This window comes from Pristiophorus japonicus, chromosome 16 (assembly GCF_044704955.1).
Source record: "Pristiophorus japonicus isolate sPriJap1 chromosome 16, sPriJap1.hap1, whole genome shotgun sequence".
Lineage (NCBI taxonomy): Eukaryota > Metazoa > Chordata > Chondrichthyes > Pristiophoridae > Pristiophorus > Pristiophorus japonicus.
The window spans coordinates 93527376-93540844 of record NC_091992.1 but is presented as its reverse complement, the minus strand read 5'-3'; the positions used below and the strand labels follow the sequence as shown (position 1 = coordinate 93540844).

At 42.3% G+C, this 13469-nt stretch overlaps 1 protein-coding gene across 2 annotated transcripts in view; it reads left to right on the top strand.

Moving 5' to 3' along the window:
* wdr45b (WD repeat domain 45B) overlaps positions 1 to 13469 on the top strand; it is a 44123-nt gene that overhangs the window by 1007 nt on the left and 29647 nt on the right. The window lies entirely within an intron of this gene.

Genomic DNA, 13469 nt, shown 5'->3' with positions numbered 1-13469 from the left:
AGAGACTGAACTGCTAAACGGCAGAGAAGTAATGTGTGTGGTAGAATGACTCACAGTAATTCACGTTTTCAGTCTAATGCTTTCACCAATGCCACACTTGGTGTAGGTACTAGTGAGTGACTGAGGTTCCCTGCATGTGACTGAATGTCATTGATTCCTAAGCAGGATATAGCACCGGGACAGGTGTAATAAATCACTTGGTGTGATGCATCTGGTTGCCCTGCAAGATTGGATTTTAAACCATCTGAAGTTTAAAATCTATAAAACATGATGAGGCAGGGTTTCTGCTTTGGGTTCAATCGGAAAATTGATGTATTTTAGAGTGCTAACCTAGTGCAGTTTTATTAATACAGCTGAAAAGGGATTTATCAGCAAAAATAAGCATTTTTAATAAGGGTATCTAGTCCTCCACCGGTGAGTAACCTGATTCAAAATTCACAAAGTACAAAAATATAATGACTCCTTCAATTTCATTGGTGCACACTATTCAGTTTCCTAGTGCATTAAATATTTTGTTATATTTTTGCTGATAAACCCCTCTTCAGCTGTATTAATAAAATTGCACTAAGTTACCACTCTTAACTGCATCAAGGAATGCTTTTTAAATGTTTAAAAAAAAAAGCAGAAAATTAGATTCTATTATGCTGCCCGATCGCGCTGGTACATGGAAGATTTTGCTGGTGGAATCTTGCAATTTCAACCTGGGGTGTCGCCAATTTTGTGGGTGGGGTCTGATTCAGGCAAAGTGAATCTTGAACCAGTGCAAAAGATTGCAGAAAACATGAACAATGATTTTGGGCATAACGCTTGCGTTTAAAATTCCCTAATCTTTTGCACTGGTTCTGCTGATTCCATCTGCTATATTCTGATTTAACTAACGGAAATAATTGGAAACTCGATCCCGAAGTTGTTTATCTGTGATTTAATAACTAACTGAAAGGCACTTGGATTTTAATGGAGTCCAAGCTTGGCCAAATGCTATTTGTGAAAGGGGAGTATTATTGAGGGGTGAAAAATACTCTTTTTCTCTTGCCCTCTAAGTATGGTTTGTGTTTCATTGGGAAATAAAGTTGTTGAGACCTGCTCAGTTGATCTCGCAACCAAAACATAGCAGCTGAATCTTTTTCCCTATCTTCAAAAGTCTCGTCAAAACTGCAGGTTTTCAGTTAATCTCCTACCTGCTACTTCTAACTCCTGCTCATTGTCCATATCTTTTCCTCCCTGACTCCTTTTTGCAAAGTGATTCTAGGTAATTTATTACATTGAAGGTGCTGAATTAGTGTCAACTGTTGTCTAGAACTCCCTGATCAAAACCATAGGTTTTATGTGATTTTTAAAAAATTGCTTGTAAAATCAAGGGCAATTTTAGATCTTTTGCCTGCTTCAGTGTTGTTTGTGTGAGCAAGTGTTTGTTTTATTGGAAATAGTAGTAGTTGTTTACTTGTTTGGAAGAAATAATTAATGCAAATACCTGGGCAGTACTCAATGCCTTGATTGTATTATAGTTTGGGTTAAACATTTCTGTTGGTTAGCTTTGTTCGTTCTTGACTATTGACTGATGGGTTAATTGTAAATGGTTATTTGGCCAGTGCTTTGCCTATCTAATTGTGTATTTATTTAATATGGATTGGGACACCTGAAAATTAATGAGAATCATAGATTATTTTCAAGCAAATTTGTTGTGGCAACTAGTGATGTAAACATAAATGTCAACTTTAGAATAGCTTTATACAGTAAAATAACTTGGAATTTGTGAGTTATGTCTTGCTGATACTGTGCTGTAAATATCTATTGTACAGACAACACTCCTTTGGTAAATGTGATTTTTTTTTTGTTGCATTTTCTTCAGAAATTATTTCCATTACTAATGACTGACATGTAACAATTCACCACAGTGTTCTAACACTGGTTACTTACCGATGGCAAATTTTCAGCTGTTTGCCTACGTAAGGATGGTGACTACACGTCAAAAGTAATTCTTTGACTGTGAAACGCTTTGGGGTATCCTGAGAACATGGAGGGTGCTATATAATTGCAAGTTATTTCTTGACTTCCCCATGGAGGGGGGAGGAAACATTGGAGGGCCTTGAGTTGGTTTTAAATTGGGTGGCATAGGACAGCCTTGAGGATTTCTGGAAAAAGTCACCAATCACTTCTCTCTGTTGAAGTTGGTATATGGCCTAGAGAAAACCAAGGAAAATGAGGAAATTAATCTCCGTCTCTCCTCTTTCTCTCCCTCTTTCTCTTCCCCCCCCCCCCCCCAAAAAAAAAAACCCAGATCCTCTGGATTTGGCGTCTGAGTTTTCCCTCCAGCTGTTGCCCCAAAAAAGTCAATTTTGCCTATTCTAAATATCCTTTTTGATTGCAGTATTTTGATGGGGCGCAGCTTTGATTTTTTTTTTAAACTTTACCCCTCTCCCACCCCCAGTAATCTCATGATCTTAGTGTTGTTAGGTGGTGACAGAAAGATGTTGGGCACAGATAAGTGTCACCATGACTTAGTAGTATTACTCTCACTTCTGGGTCAGTAGATCGTGAGTTCATGCCCATTACAGAATATGACAAAAGCTAATCCTTCAGTGCAATACTGAGAGTACTTCATTGTTTTTTTGGATGAGATGTCAAACTGAAGCCCAATCTACCCTCTTGCATGGATGTAGAATATTCCATGGAACCATTCAAAGACGAGCAGGGAAGTTCTGCTTGTATCCTGGACCAAATATATCCCTCAACCAACATCATATCCAACAGGTTATCTGGTCATTTATGTAATTGCTGCTTGTGCAACCTTGCTATATTTAACTCTCCGAACCTATTCTGTCCAGTGTCTGCGCTTCATGGACATCCTCCCCAAATGCACCCACTATCATTACCTGTTGAAACACTGATTCAAAGAAGACTTCAGCTCCTTCCCCTGCCTCCCTTGGGGTGGGGCAAGTAGTGCTTCAATATCTCTTAGAACTCAGTAACTCTTTGGTGCACTGACGTGCAGTTCCCAGGTGTGACAGGATGTAATTTTGCCATTCTTGGCCATGTTTTAAGGCTGTGCACCTTCCCACAAGGGGACAAAGGGGTAAAAGTTATGGGACATTGTGTACTTTCCTGAAACACAGCAACAAGACCATGACAAAATAGGAGTTGCAGATATATTTTTAAGCAATCAAAAAAAACCTGCAGATTGGAGCAGAGCACAGTATCTTAGTTTTTCTGAAGTGATCATCACTTGCTAGAAAGTAAAATAAAAACGTTTATAGTTTGCAAGGTGTGATTGCCCACTGTGCTGTTGGTATCTGCAATATTAGTACAACAACTTTTATTTATATAGTGCCTTTAACATAGTGAAACGTCCCAAGGCACTTCACAGGAGTATTATGCGATTTAAAAAAAAAAAATTATTATTTGACACTGAGCTGCATTAATAGAAATGAGCACAGGTGACCAAATGCTTGGTCAGAGGTAGGTTTGAAGGAGAAGAGAGGCAGAGAGGTGGAATATCTCATGGGATCTCGCAGAGTTTGCAGCCTGAACTTCAACCAGTAACAAGGGAACAGCTGTATAATGGGTTTCGAGGGGGGAGACTGGTTGTCTTGGTGGCGAGAATTATTTTTGAGTAATCTATTTGTAGTCATTTCTGTAGTCTGTCACTCCGCCATATAATGTTTTGGAACAATAGTGAGATGGATATAATGGCTCGGATTTTACGGTCAGCGGCAAATGAATGGCGCAGGCCGTTCATTATACTTACTCATCAAGGTCACAAATGACATCCTTTGAGTGTGACAAAGGTAAACTATCCCTCCTTGTCCTTCTTGACCTGTCTGCAGCCTTTGACACAGTTGACCACTCCATCCATCTCCAGCGCTTCTCCACCAATGTCCAGCTAGGTAGGACTGCACTCGCCTGGTTCCATTCTTTTCTATCTAATCGTAGCCAGAAAATCTCCAGCAATGGCTTCTCTTCCCACTCTCGCATCATTACCTCTGGTGTCCCCCAAGGATCTGTCCTTGGTCCCCTTTTATTTCTCATCTATATGCTTCCCCTTGGCGATATCATCTGAAAACACGGAGTCAGTTTCCACATGTGTATGCAGACAACACCCAACTCTACCTCTCCACCACTTCTGTCGACCCCTGCTTGGTATCTAAATTGTCAGATTGCAGTCCAACATCCAGTGCTGGATGAGCAGAAATTTTCTCCAATTAAATATCGGGAAGACCAAAGCCATTATCTTTGGTCCCCGCCACAAACTGCGTTCCCGAACCACTGATTCCATCCCTCTCCCTAGCATTAATCTGAGGGTGAACAAGACTGTTTGCAACCTAGGTGTCATATTTGACACTGAAATGAGTATCCAGCCACATGTGCACTGCATAACTAAAACCGCCTTTTTCCACCTCTGTAACATTGCCCACCTCCAGCTCTGCCTCAGCTCTTCTGCTGCTGAAACCCTCATTCATGCCTTTGTTATTTCTAGACTTGACTACTCCAACTCACTCCTGGCCGGCCTCCCACATTCCACACTACGTAAACTTGAAGTCATCCAAAACTCTGCAGCTCGTGTCCTAACTTGTACCAAGTCACGATCACCCATCACCTCTGTGCTTTCCGACCTATATTGGCTCCCAGTTAAACAACGGCAAAAACACACACACTTAAAATAAATCTTTAATTTTAAATGTGATTTTTAAAAATCAAAATGGAGTTTAATTACTTATTTAATACAAAAAAAATTGAATTAGATTTTAAAGGGTCTAAAAAAAAACTTACCTTATTTAAACAGGATTTTAAATGTTTAAATAAAAAAAAATTTTCTGTCCTTTTTAAAAGTCATGCTGATAAAAGCAGGCATAAGACCAGCTTTTATCAGTCGTAAGAATTTCAAGGGCATTCGCTGGGCCGCAACTCTTCGCCCGCAGAAGCCTTCTGGATGCGTGTGATCTGTCAAGAGGATTCTTGACCGATCGCAAGTTCCAGGTTTAGGCGCATGCGCTTCGCATGCCGAAACCCAAAACTTGTGGGTCCTCTACGGCGCGCATGTGCCCGTAGGGGCTGCGAATTCAGGGACAATATTTAAATTTTTAATCTCCAACAATAACTCGAATCTGAAAGATTAAGACCCCACACTTGTGGAAGTTAATTTACAGTGCCAGAGATTGTTTTTAGTCATTAAAACTTAGCACCAATGTTCCCTCAAAAGATGTGAACTGCTGCACAGCAATCTGGAATGTAGCGCACATTGAAATAAACAGGCCACTCACAACTTCATTAGTTGATAACTGTTGCCGTTTTTATCGAATACCTGTACCATGTCCAAACGAAAGGCAGGAGCCCAGCAGAGTGTCAAAACAAATGCTGTTTATCATTTAAAGAGGATTGTTTTTTGGAAATTTTGTAAACCAAAACAACCAATGTCTCTGGTTAGGGGCCTTTTGAAACTGGGAGACATTTTTCAGTATTCAGTGAGTGCTGGGGTTATGTGTAAATTATGTTCTGAAGCCAAAGTTAATGAAAAACTTACAAGTGTTTTTTAAAAAAAAAATAGACAATGGAAACAGGACTATCTGAAACGTCATTTAGTTCAAAAAGTTTATGTTGCAGTTAAAACTTTACAATTTCACGAGTGAGGTCATCTTTTTTAGTATGCTATACTGTGAAGTAATTTTCATTTATAGAATTTGGCAAGTCAGCAGTTCAGTGACTTACTCATACACTTTCCATGCATCAGAATGTTTTTTCAGTATTGCTGATTTCAGGGCCAGTACAAAACTGATTGTCCTGACTGCAATGACAGGTAGTTGATGTATTATCTTTTTGAAATATGCTGGTTCCAGACCAGTGCTCTTGGCTACAGACTTGAATCCAGTACAAATGTAAAGCAAAGCTACTTTATGCCACCTGGTAGTTAATCTCCCCATTATTTGCTTTTTCTACTTGAATTTGCTGAAAACTTGCACCATGGTAATGACTCATTAATGGCGTGTACCATTATTTAAAGGTAGAAGGTTCCAGGAAATAATGGCGAGAGTTATGCCATTAGCTGTGCTGCACTATAATTTGTTGGGTTATTCATGCCGCTCCACCAATGGGTTCGCCTAAGCTGATAAATATGTTCTTGTAGCTCAATCTACAGTGGTCGCCAATTTGTTGTTGGAAAAATACCATCAACGATGCCTTTGAGATCCTACAAATCCCCAGGGAGGACAGACGCACCAACATTAGCATTCTCAACCAGGCCAACATTGAAGAACTGACCACACTTGATCAGCTCCGCTGGGCAGGCCACATTGTCCGCATGCCAGACACGAGACTCCCAAAGCAAGCGCTCTACTCGGAATTCCTTCATGGCAAACAAGCCAAGGGTGGAAAGAAGAAACGTTACAAGACACCCTTAAAGCCTCCCTGATAAAGTGCAGCATCCCCACCGACACCTGGGAGTCCCTGGCCAAAGACCGCCCTGAGTGGAGGAAGTGCATCCATGAGGGAGCTGAGCGCCTCACGTCTCATCGCCGAATGCATGCAGAAAACAAGCTCAGGCGGCGGAAGGAACCGCGGCAAACCTGTCCCACCCACCCTTGCCCTCAACGACTGTCTGTCCCACCTGTGGCAGGGACTGTGGCTCTCATATTGGACTGTTCAGCCAGCTAAGGACTCATTCTATAAGTGGAAGCAAGTCTTCCTTGATTCCGAGGGACTGCCGATGATGATGGGTTTACTCCTGTCTTCACATCACTGTCACTTAGAATGGCCTGCGTGGCCTGGTAGTGGTGTGATTTAAGGGTAAAGTTGTTCAAGACCCACTCCAGGGACTTCAGCACAAAAAAATCTAGGCTGAAACTCCAGTGCAGTGCTGAGAGAGCATTGCGCTGTCGGAGGTGTCGTCTTTCGGATGAGACGTTAAGCCAGGGTCCCGTCTGCCCTCAAGTAGATGTAAAATATCCCATGGCAATATTTCGAAGAGCAGGGGGTTATCCCGTCTCCTGGCCAATATTTATCCCTCAATCAACATAACAAAAAACATCTGGTCATTGTCACGCTCTTGTTTGTGGGAGATTGCTTGTGTGCGAGTTGGCTGCCAAGTTTCCTGCATTACAACAGTGACTACGCTACAAAAGTACTTAGTTGGTTGTAAAGCGCTTTTGAGACGTCCAGTGGTTGTGAAAGACGCTATATAAATAAGTCTTTTTTCTTTCTTTGACTGCATTTAAATGATGTGCTATAATGTATTTGTTGATTGGAACAATAAGTTTGCAGTATTGCAGCATCGAACTAATGAGAAACCTAATCTTATTTCCTGTTTTGAAAGCAATTGATCTATTCTTGGGATTTTTGTAGGTGATTTATCATTGTTATCTCCTGCCAAACTCCTGCAATTTCTGTGTTTGTTCCATTGCAATAATCTGATCACTCAAATTTACAAATGTTTGACTAATTTTGAACATTGTGCAGCAAATTACTATTTAATTTTACATTTTCAAATCAAGCTGCACTTTGATTTTCATTGTAGCTGGCTGTTGGCATCATAAACAGGCTTTAAATTGAAATGTGAGGGTTGAGAAAGCACGAAGGAGAGATGGCAATGGAGAGGCAACACTGGTGGAAACAGTTTTTATTAAAACGCGTGTAACAATTGAACTTTCAAATAACACAATAAATCGACCTCAAACTTTTACAGCTGACAAGTCCCAAAGGCAAGTTTCTGGTTAGAGGCATTGAAGCATGAAATTTACAAGATAGTTTTACATGAAATCCATTGCCATTTGTTTTTTTCTGAAAGTGAGCAAGATTTGGCCAACTTGAAAGGGGTGCAGACCAAGGAAACCAACGTTTGAGGAAATTAAAATTCTAACCATGCAAGAATCTCTGACGAATGCAAGCATGGAAAGATAGCAGGAGATCCATTCAAAAGAATCTCTGGATCAGTGTTTCAGTGAGCAACAGTATTCAGTACCTGGGGAGGTTTCTTTATCCATGTCGGCCGCATGTATTATTCAGAGGTGACTGGTTGTAAGAAAGGGTATTGCAGCCACAGAAACAACATAAATAAATTAACTGATTAATCCACGAGCCTTCCGCAGCTGGAAAATGCCATGTACTCTTGGCCAATCACTCCCTGCAAAGGTTCTAAGATGTAGTAGCATAGCATTATCAACAACGGCAGGTACTTACAACTATACAAACTATAAGCGCTTACTCGTGGGTTATCCAATATATTTTTGTTTCAAAGTATTGGTCTTTTTATAATTTGGTTTATCAGAATTCGAAAATGTGATTTGCCAATGGAAGAATGAAAAGTGCAATGGTCAGTGGCTGTGCCACTTCCAATCCGGTGCTATGCTCGCTGTGGCGTATTCTAATTTTTCTTTCCAGCAAATTGTGGCGTGAATTTGCCAAAGGAGGATCGGAGAGCACGATGGTCTCTCTTATAGCGTTTGTCGCCAATGTTGCCTTTGCAGCGAATTCCAGGCCAGCATTTCTCCAGACTGTAGACTCGTAGATTAAATCTAACTTTAGTGTTTTTCTTCCTCCTCCCATGCCCCAAACCTGGTATTGCCAATATTGAGGTAAAACTGACATTTTGTTCTAGTGTCTTGAAAACATCAAGATTATTTATTTGCAAATCATCATGTGTCCAATTTGGACTGTGATCATGATCCTGTACTGAGAGCTGGAATAGATGGAGGAGAATGCAGAGGAAGTTGCTGATAGATGTTTATTACACAAGTAATGCAGGGGCTTTAAGGGCGATTGTCATGAGGACAGGTTGTGTAAACTTGGCTTGTATTCCCTTGAGTTTGGAGGGTTATTCCAATGCTCTCTGCCGGCTTCCCACCTTGCAATCTCTGTAAACTTGAGCTCATCCAAACCCTACAGCCCATATCCTGACTCTTGGCAAGTCCCATTCACCATCAACCCTACGTTTGGTCCCGATCAGGCAACGCTTCATTTTATTTTATTTTTTTAAATCACCCTTGTTTTCAAATCCCTCCATGGCCTTGCCCCTCCCTATCTTTGTAACCCCCTCCAGCTCTACTACAATCCTCCCAAATCTCTGCATGCATCCAATTATGGCCTCTTGCACATCCACGGTTTTCACCACTCTGCCATAGGGGCTGTGCTTCAGCTGCCTAGGCCCGAGGCTCTGGAATTCCTTCCCTAAACTTCTCCACCTCTTCTTCCTTAGTCGCTCCCTAAATCCTACCTCTTTCACCAAGTGTTTAGTCACGTCCTAATATCTTCTTTTGTGACTGTTAAAATTTGCTTGATTACGCTCTTGAGAGAAGCCTTGGGACATTTTGCTACGTTAAAGACACAATATAAATGTATCTTGGTTGTGTGATATGATTGAGATGTTTGAAATGATTCAGTAGGCTGAATACAGTGAAACTATTTTCTCTGTTGGAAAATCCAGAACAAGGGGATGATAAATCCAGAGCTAGGCCATTTAGCAGTGAAATCAAGAAGCACTTTTTCACCCAAAGGGTAGTAGAAATTTGGAACACTCTCCCAGAAACCTGTAGATGATGGGATAATGTTTTCTAGATTGAGATTGATTTTTTTTTTTAGGTAAAGATATCAAGGGTTATGGTTCACAGGCGGGTAAATAGAGTTGAGGAAGATCAGCCGTGATCTGATTGAACGGCAGAAAAGGCTCGAGGGGTGAATGACCTATCCCTGTTTCTATGGGCCCAAGTTTCCACATGATTTGCGCCTGATTTTTAGGAGCAACTGGTGGAGAACAGACTATCTTAGAAATCGCAATTCTCCACTTTTTTTCTGCAGTTCTAGTCAGTTAGAACAGTTTCACTTTGGAACAGAATTTTTTCTTCAAAAGGGGGCGTGTCTGGCCACTGATGCCTGATTTCAAAGTTTCCACAGTGAAAACGTACTCCAAACTAACTTAGAATGGAGCAAGTGAAGATTTTTGTAGGCTTGAAAAAACCTTGTCTACAGATTAAAAAATCTCAGGGGGAGGGGGAAGGAGGTAGCCGTTGCTTCCCGCGGGAGGGGGAAGGAGGCAGCCGTTGCTTCCCGCGGGGGGAAGGGGAAGGAGGCAGCCGTTCGTTCCCACGGGGGGCGGAGGAAGCCGTTCCAGATGACGGGCGAGGTGGGGGGGAAGGAGATAGTGAAAAGGCTGCAGGAAGCCTCAAGTTCAGCAGCCATTTCCCGAGTGGTAGGCTCCGCCCCCTGGGCGCCGCGCCAAGCAGACATGGAGCTTGCAGGGCGCTCTAGAATCGCGCGGTTTTTTTCCGGCGCGAAAAACGGGCGCCCAGCTCGGAGGGGCGCCCGTTTTTTATCGTGTGGAAACTTGGGCCCTATGTTCCTAAGTGAAGCGAAGCATATAAACTCCTAAGTCTTAAGTGATTTCCACAGGTGGTCTTCACAAATAAGAAACAATGCTTACAACCTCTAGGCAGTAATCTCTCTACAATGTTTGTGCCAATTTCATGCGTTTATTGAAGTTTACAAATATTTGTGGCGTTTTATTTGATTCATTCTCCCAGTTGCATACTATGAAGTATTAATGAGTGCTTTTATGTTGTAATGACACTACAATGAGCTCGGGCAGTATTCAGCAGAAATTGATGCTGTTCCATTTGGAGTTCACTTGTGCAAGATTGAGATTTTGTGTTTCAACTCTAGGGTTAATTGGGCTGATTCACTAAGCACAGGAAGTATTGTGTGTTAATTACTAGCCATATAAGTAAATAAAGTAAAATAAGTAACTAAATAAGCTGGTCAGCAAAATAGTTGGGAAATTGTGCGTGACTAATACGGTCTGGAGAAAATGATGAGCTGTACAGGAAATGTTATCACTGGTTTTGATAATGGTTGTTTATTAAAGGAAGATGAGTACAGGTACTTGGAATGGGAGAGTACTTTCAAAGTCAAGTTTTCCTTCAAATCTTAGCAAGTTATTTATATATAAAATTTAAAACCCAACCTTTGTAGGAGATGGTGAGATTTTCCTTGCCGCAGAGCCCTCGATTTTGAGTCCACTGAAATTAGAAGCGAGCCGCTCGCTTCACAAACCCATCTAAGGGCCCAAATTTGGCCCTCCGGTTTTTTCGGCGCACTTGCGTGAGGTGCGCTGACTTTCTACTTTCAAAAGGCCGCCGAAAAGATATTGCCGTAATCTCCCCGCTCTGTCGACTGTCTTTGTGCTTGACGCGGCGTGGCAATTAGTGGGGGGTGGGGCCAGGGCCCTGCGCTCAAGAGTGCCAGCAGCTCAACGCATGCACACAGGAGGTGTCACGCATGTGCAGTAGCTCCTCTGCAGCGTGGGACACGATGCCGGACAGTCATTGTTGCTGGATGGAAGGGGGGAGCCGCAAGCCGAGCGCCTTTCTTCGGAAGCCAGCTTGGCTGGCCAGTTAAAAGTGGAGTAGCAAGCAGCCAGTCAGCCAGTGGGTGGAAAACTTCGATCGGCCATTTCTTGCTGTCCGGTGCGGCCGCGGCTGGAATGGGCTTGCCGGTGTGTTCTCCCGCCCCTGGCCCTGGCTGAAGGGCTTGCCGGTGCATTCTCCTGCCGGTGTGTTCTCCCGCCCCTAGCCCTCGCCGAAGGGCTTGGCGCGTTCTCCTGCCGGTGCGTTCTCCCGCCCCTAGCCCTGGCCGAAGGGCTTTCCGGTGCATTCTGCTGGTGCCTTCTGAGTTCTCCTGCTTGCCGGTGCGGTCTCCTGCTGGTGAGTTCAGCCGCCCCTATCCCTGGCCGAGTGGCCTCCTGCACTGGCCGGCCCGCTGACTTCCCGGGCCGAGTTATGAAGGTAGGACTTAATTTTTATTTTTTATTTATCGGTTTTTATGCTTCTTGGCTGTTGTTGTGAACGTGTTTAGTGTTTTGCAAGGTCCCCTCTGCTTCCCCCCCCCCCCGCACCCCCAAAATCTCTGGTTACCGGAGCAGTCTGCAAAGGTTTTCTTGCAGCCACAAGTGGCTGGCCTAAATTAGTTTGGAGCAACTATTAGCTGTCCAAACTGGCTTAAATGGCCAAAACCGATGTAGGTGGCTGGCAGCGCCCCCTTTTGGGGAAAAAAAAAACTAAACTTAAAAAAAAAAAAAATCCTAACTAACTCACTTATACTGGTGCAAATTAACTGTGCAGAATGGGGATTTTTAAGATACTTCAGAAAAATCAAGTTGCTTCAAAATAAAAAGGAGCAACTCCTGGGCAATTTTGGGCCCAATGTAGTCCTGCTTGGCATCTTGGACTAGGAAGGATGTTTAGCAGGAGCTGTAAGCATCGGTAAACCTTAGTTAATGGCAGTCACTTGACCAGCTTGGAAACTGTAGTGAAGACTTAAACCAAGCAGGATACTAACTTATAAACATTACAGTTCTTGTTCAACAGGCCTGGAACTAATAGCAGTTTTTTTAAATGAAAAATTTTACTTTTGTAGGGCCAGGAAGAATACATTGAAAGTGCTTTATCCCTCAGCTGTTAAGTTATCCTTTAGTCAAATCTTATTTAAATCTGAAATGAAATTATATTTATATGTTTGGACTGTTATTATATGCTTGTTTTAGAGTAATCCAGTTTCATTACATGAGATGATGGTAATGTATGTACAATACTGTGACTAATAATACTGCAGTAAACAGACAAGTACAGGCCTAGATCTAAACCTACTAATATTCATTGTGTGTGGGTCTCACTGCCAAGGCTGGCATTCCTAGTTGTGCTTGAGAAGGTGTTTGTGGGCCGCTGCCTTGACCTGTTGCAGTCTGTGTGGTGCAGGTGCTCCCATAATGCTGTTGGGTAGGGAGTTCCAGGATTTTGATCCAATGACGATGAAAGACATACATTGCATTTCTGAGTTAGGATGGTATATGATTTGTAAGGGAACTCTGAGGTGCTGGTGTTCCTGTGCACCTTCTAGGTGGTGGAGGTCGTGGATTTGGGAAGTACTGCTGAAGAATCAGTGGCAAGTTGCTGCAGTGCATGTGTAGCAAGTACACACTGCAGGCATTGTACGTCTGTGGTGAAGCAGTTGGATGTTTAGTTCAGTGGATGAAGTGCCGATCAAGTCAAAAAAAAGTTGAAGTACACGTGTGTGCACCATCCATTTGAATGAGTATGAGATCATAGGCCCAATTACAATATCTATTACTCACTTTTTATTAATGAAAAATGCAATTAACCACATCTGGATTCCCAATTAGCCACAGCTGGTTAACTTTGATAAATGCAAATTGTTGTTGGCTAGTGGCTAACATATTGGACAACATTGATCCAGTGCATGTCCCATTACCAAGCCCCTCCAGTATATACTCCCACCATTTGTTCAAGGTATATTTACATATTGTACCGCGGTGTTTACTCCAGTCAGAAACCACATTGGCAAAACCATTGAAGTATTTGACCATTTTGTCTACTTATGTGGAGTTTGTGGTGAAATATTATGGTATTCTGTATCCGTTTCTTGTATGCTTCCAATTGTAGTGGAAAATTGTTTGAAATGTTATTATTTGATTC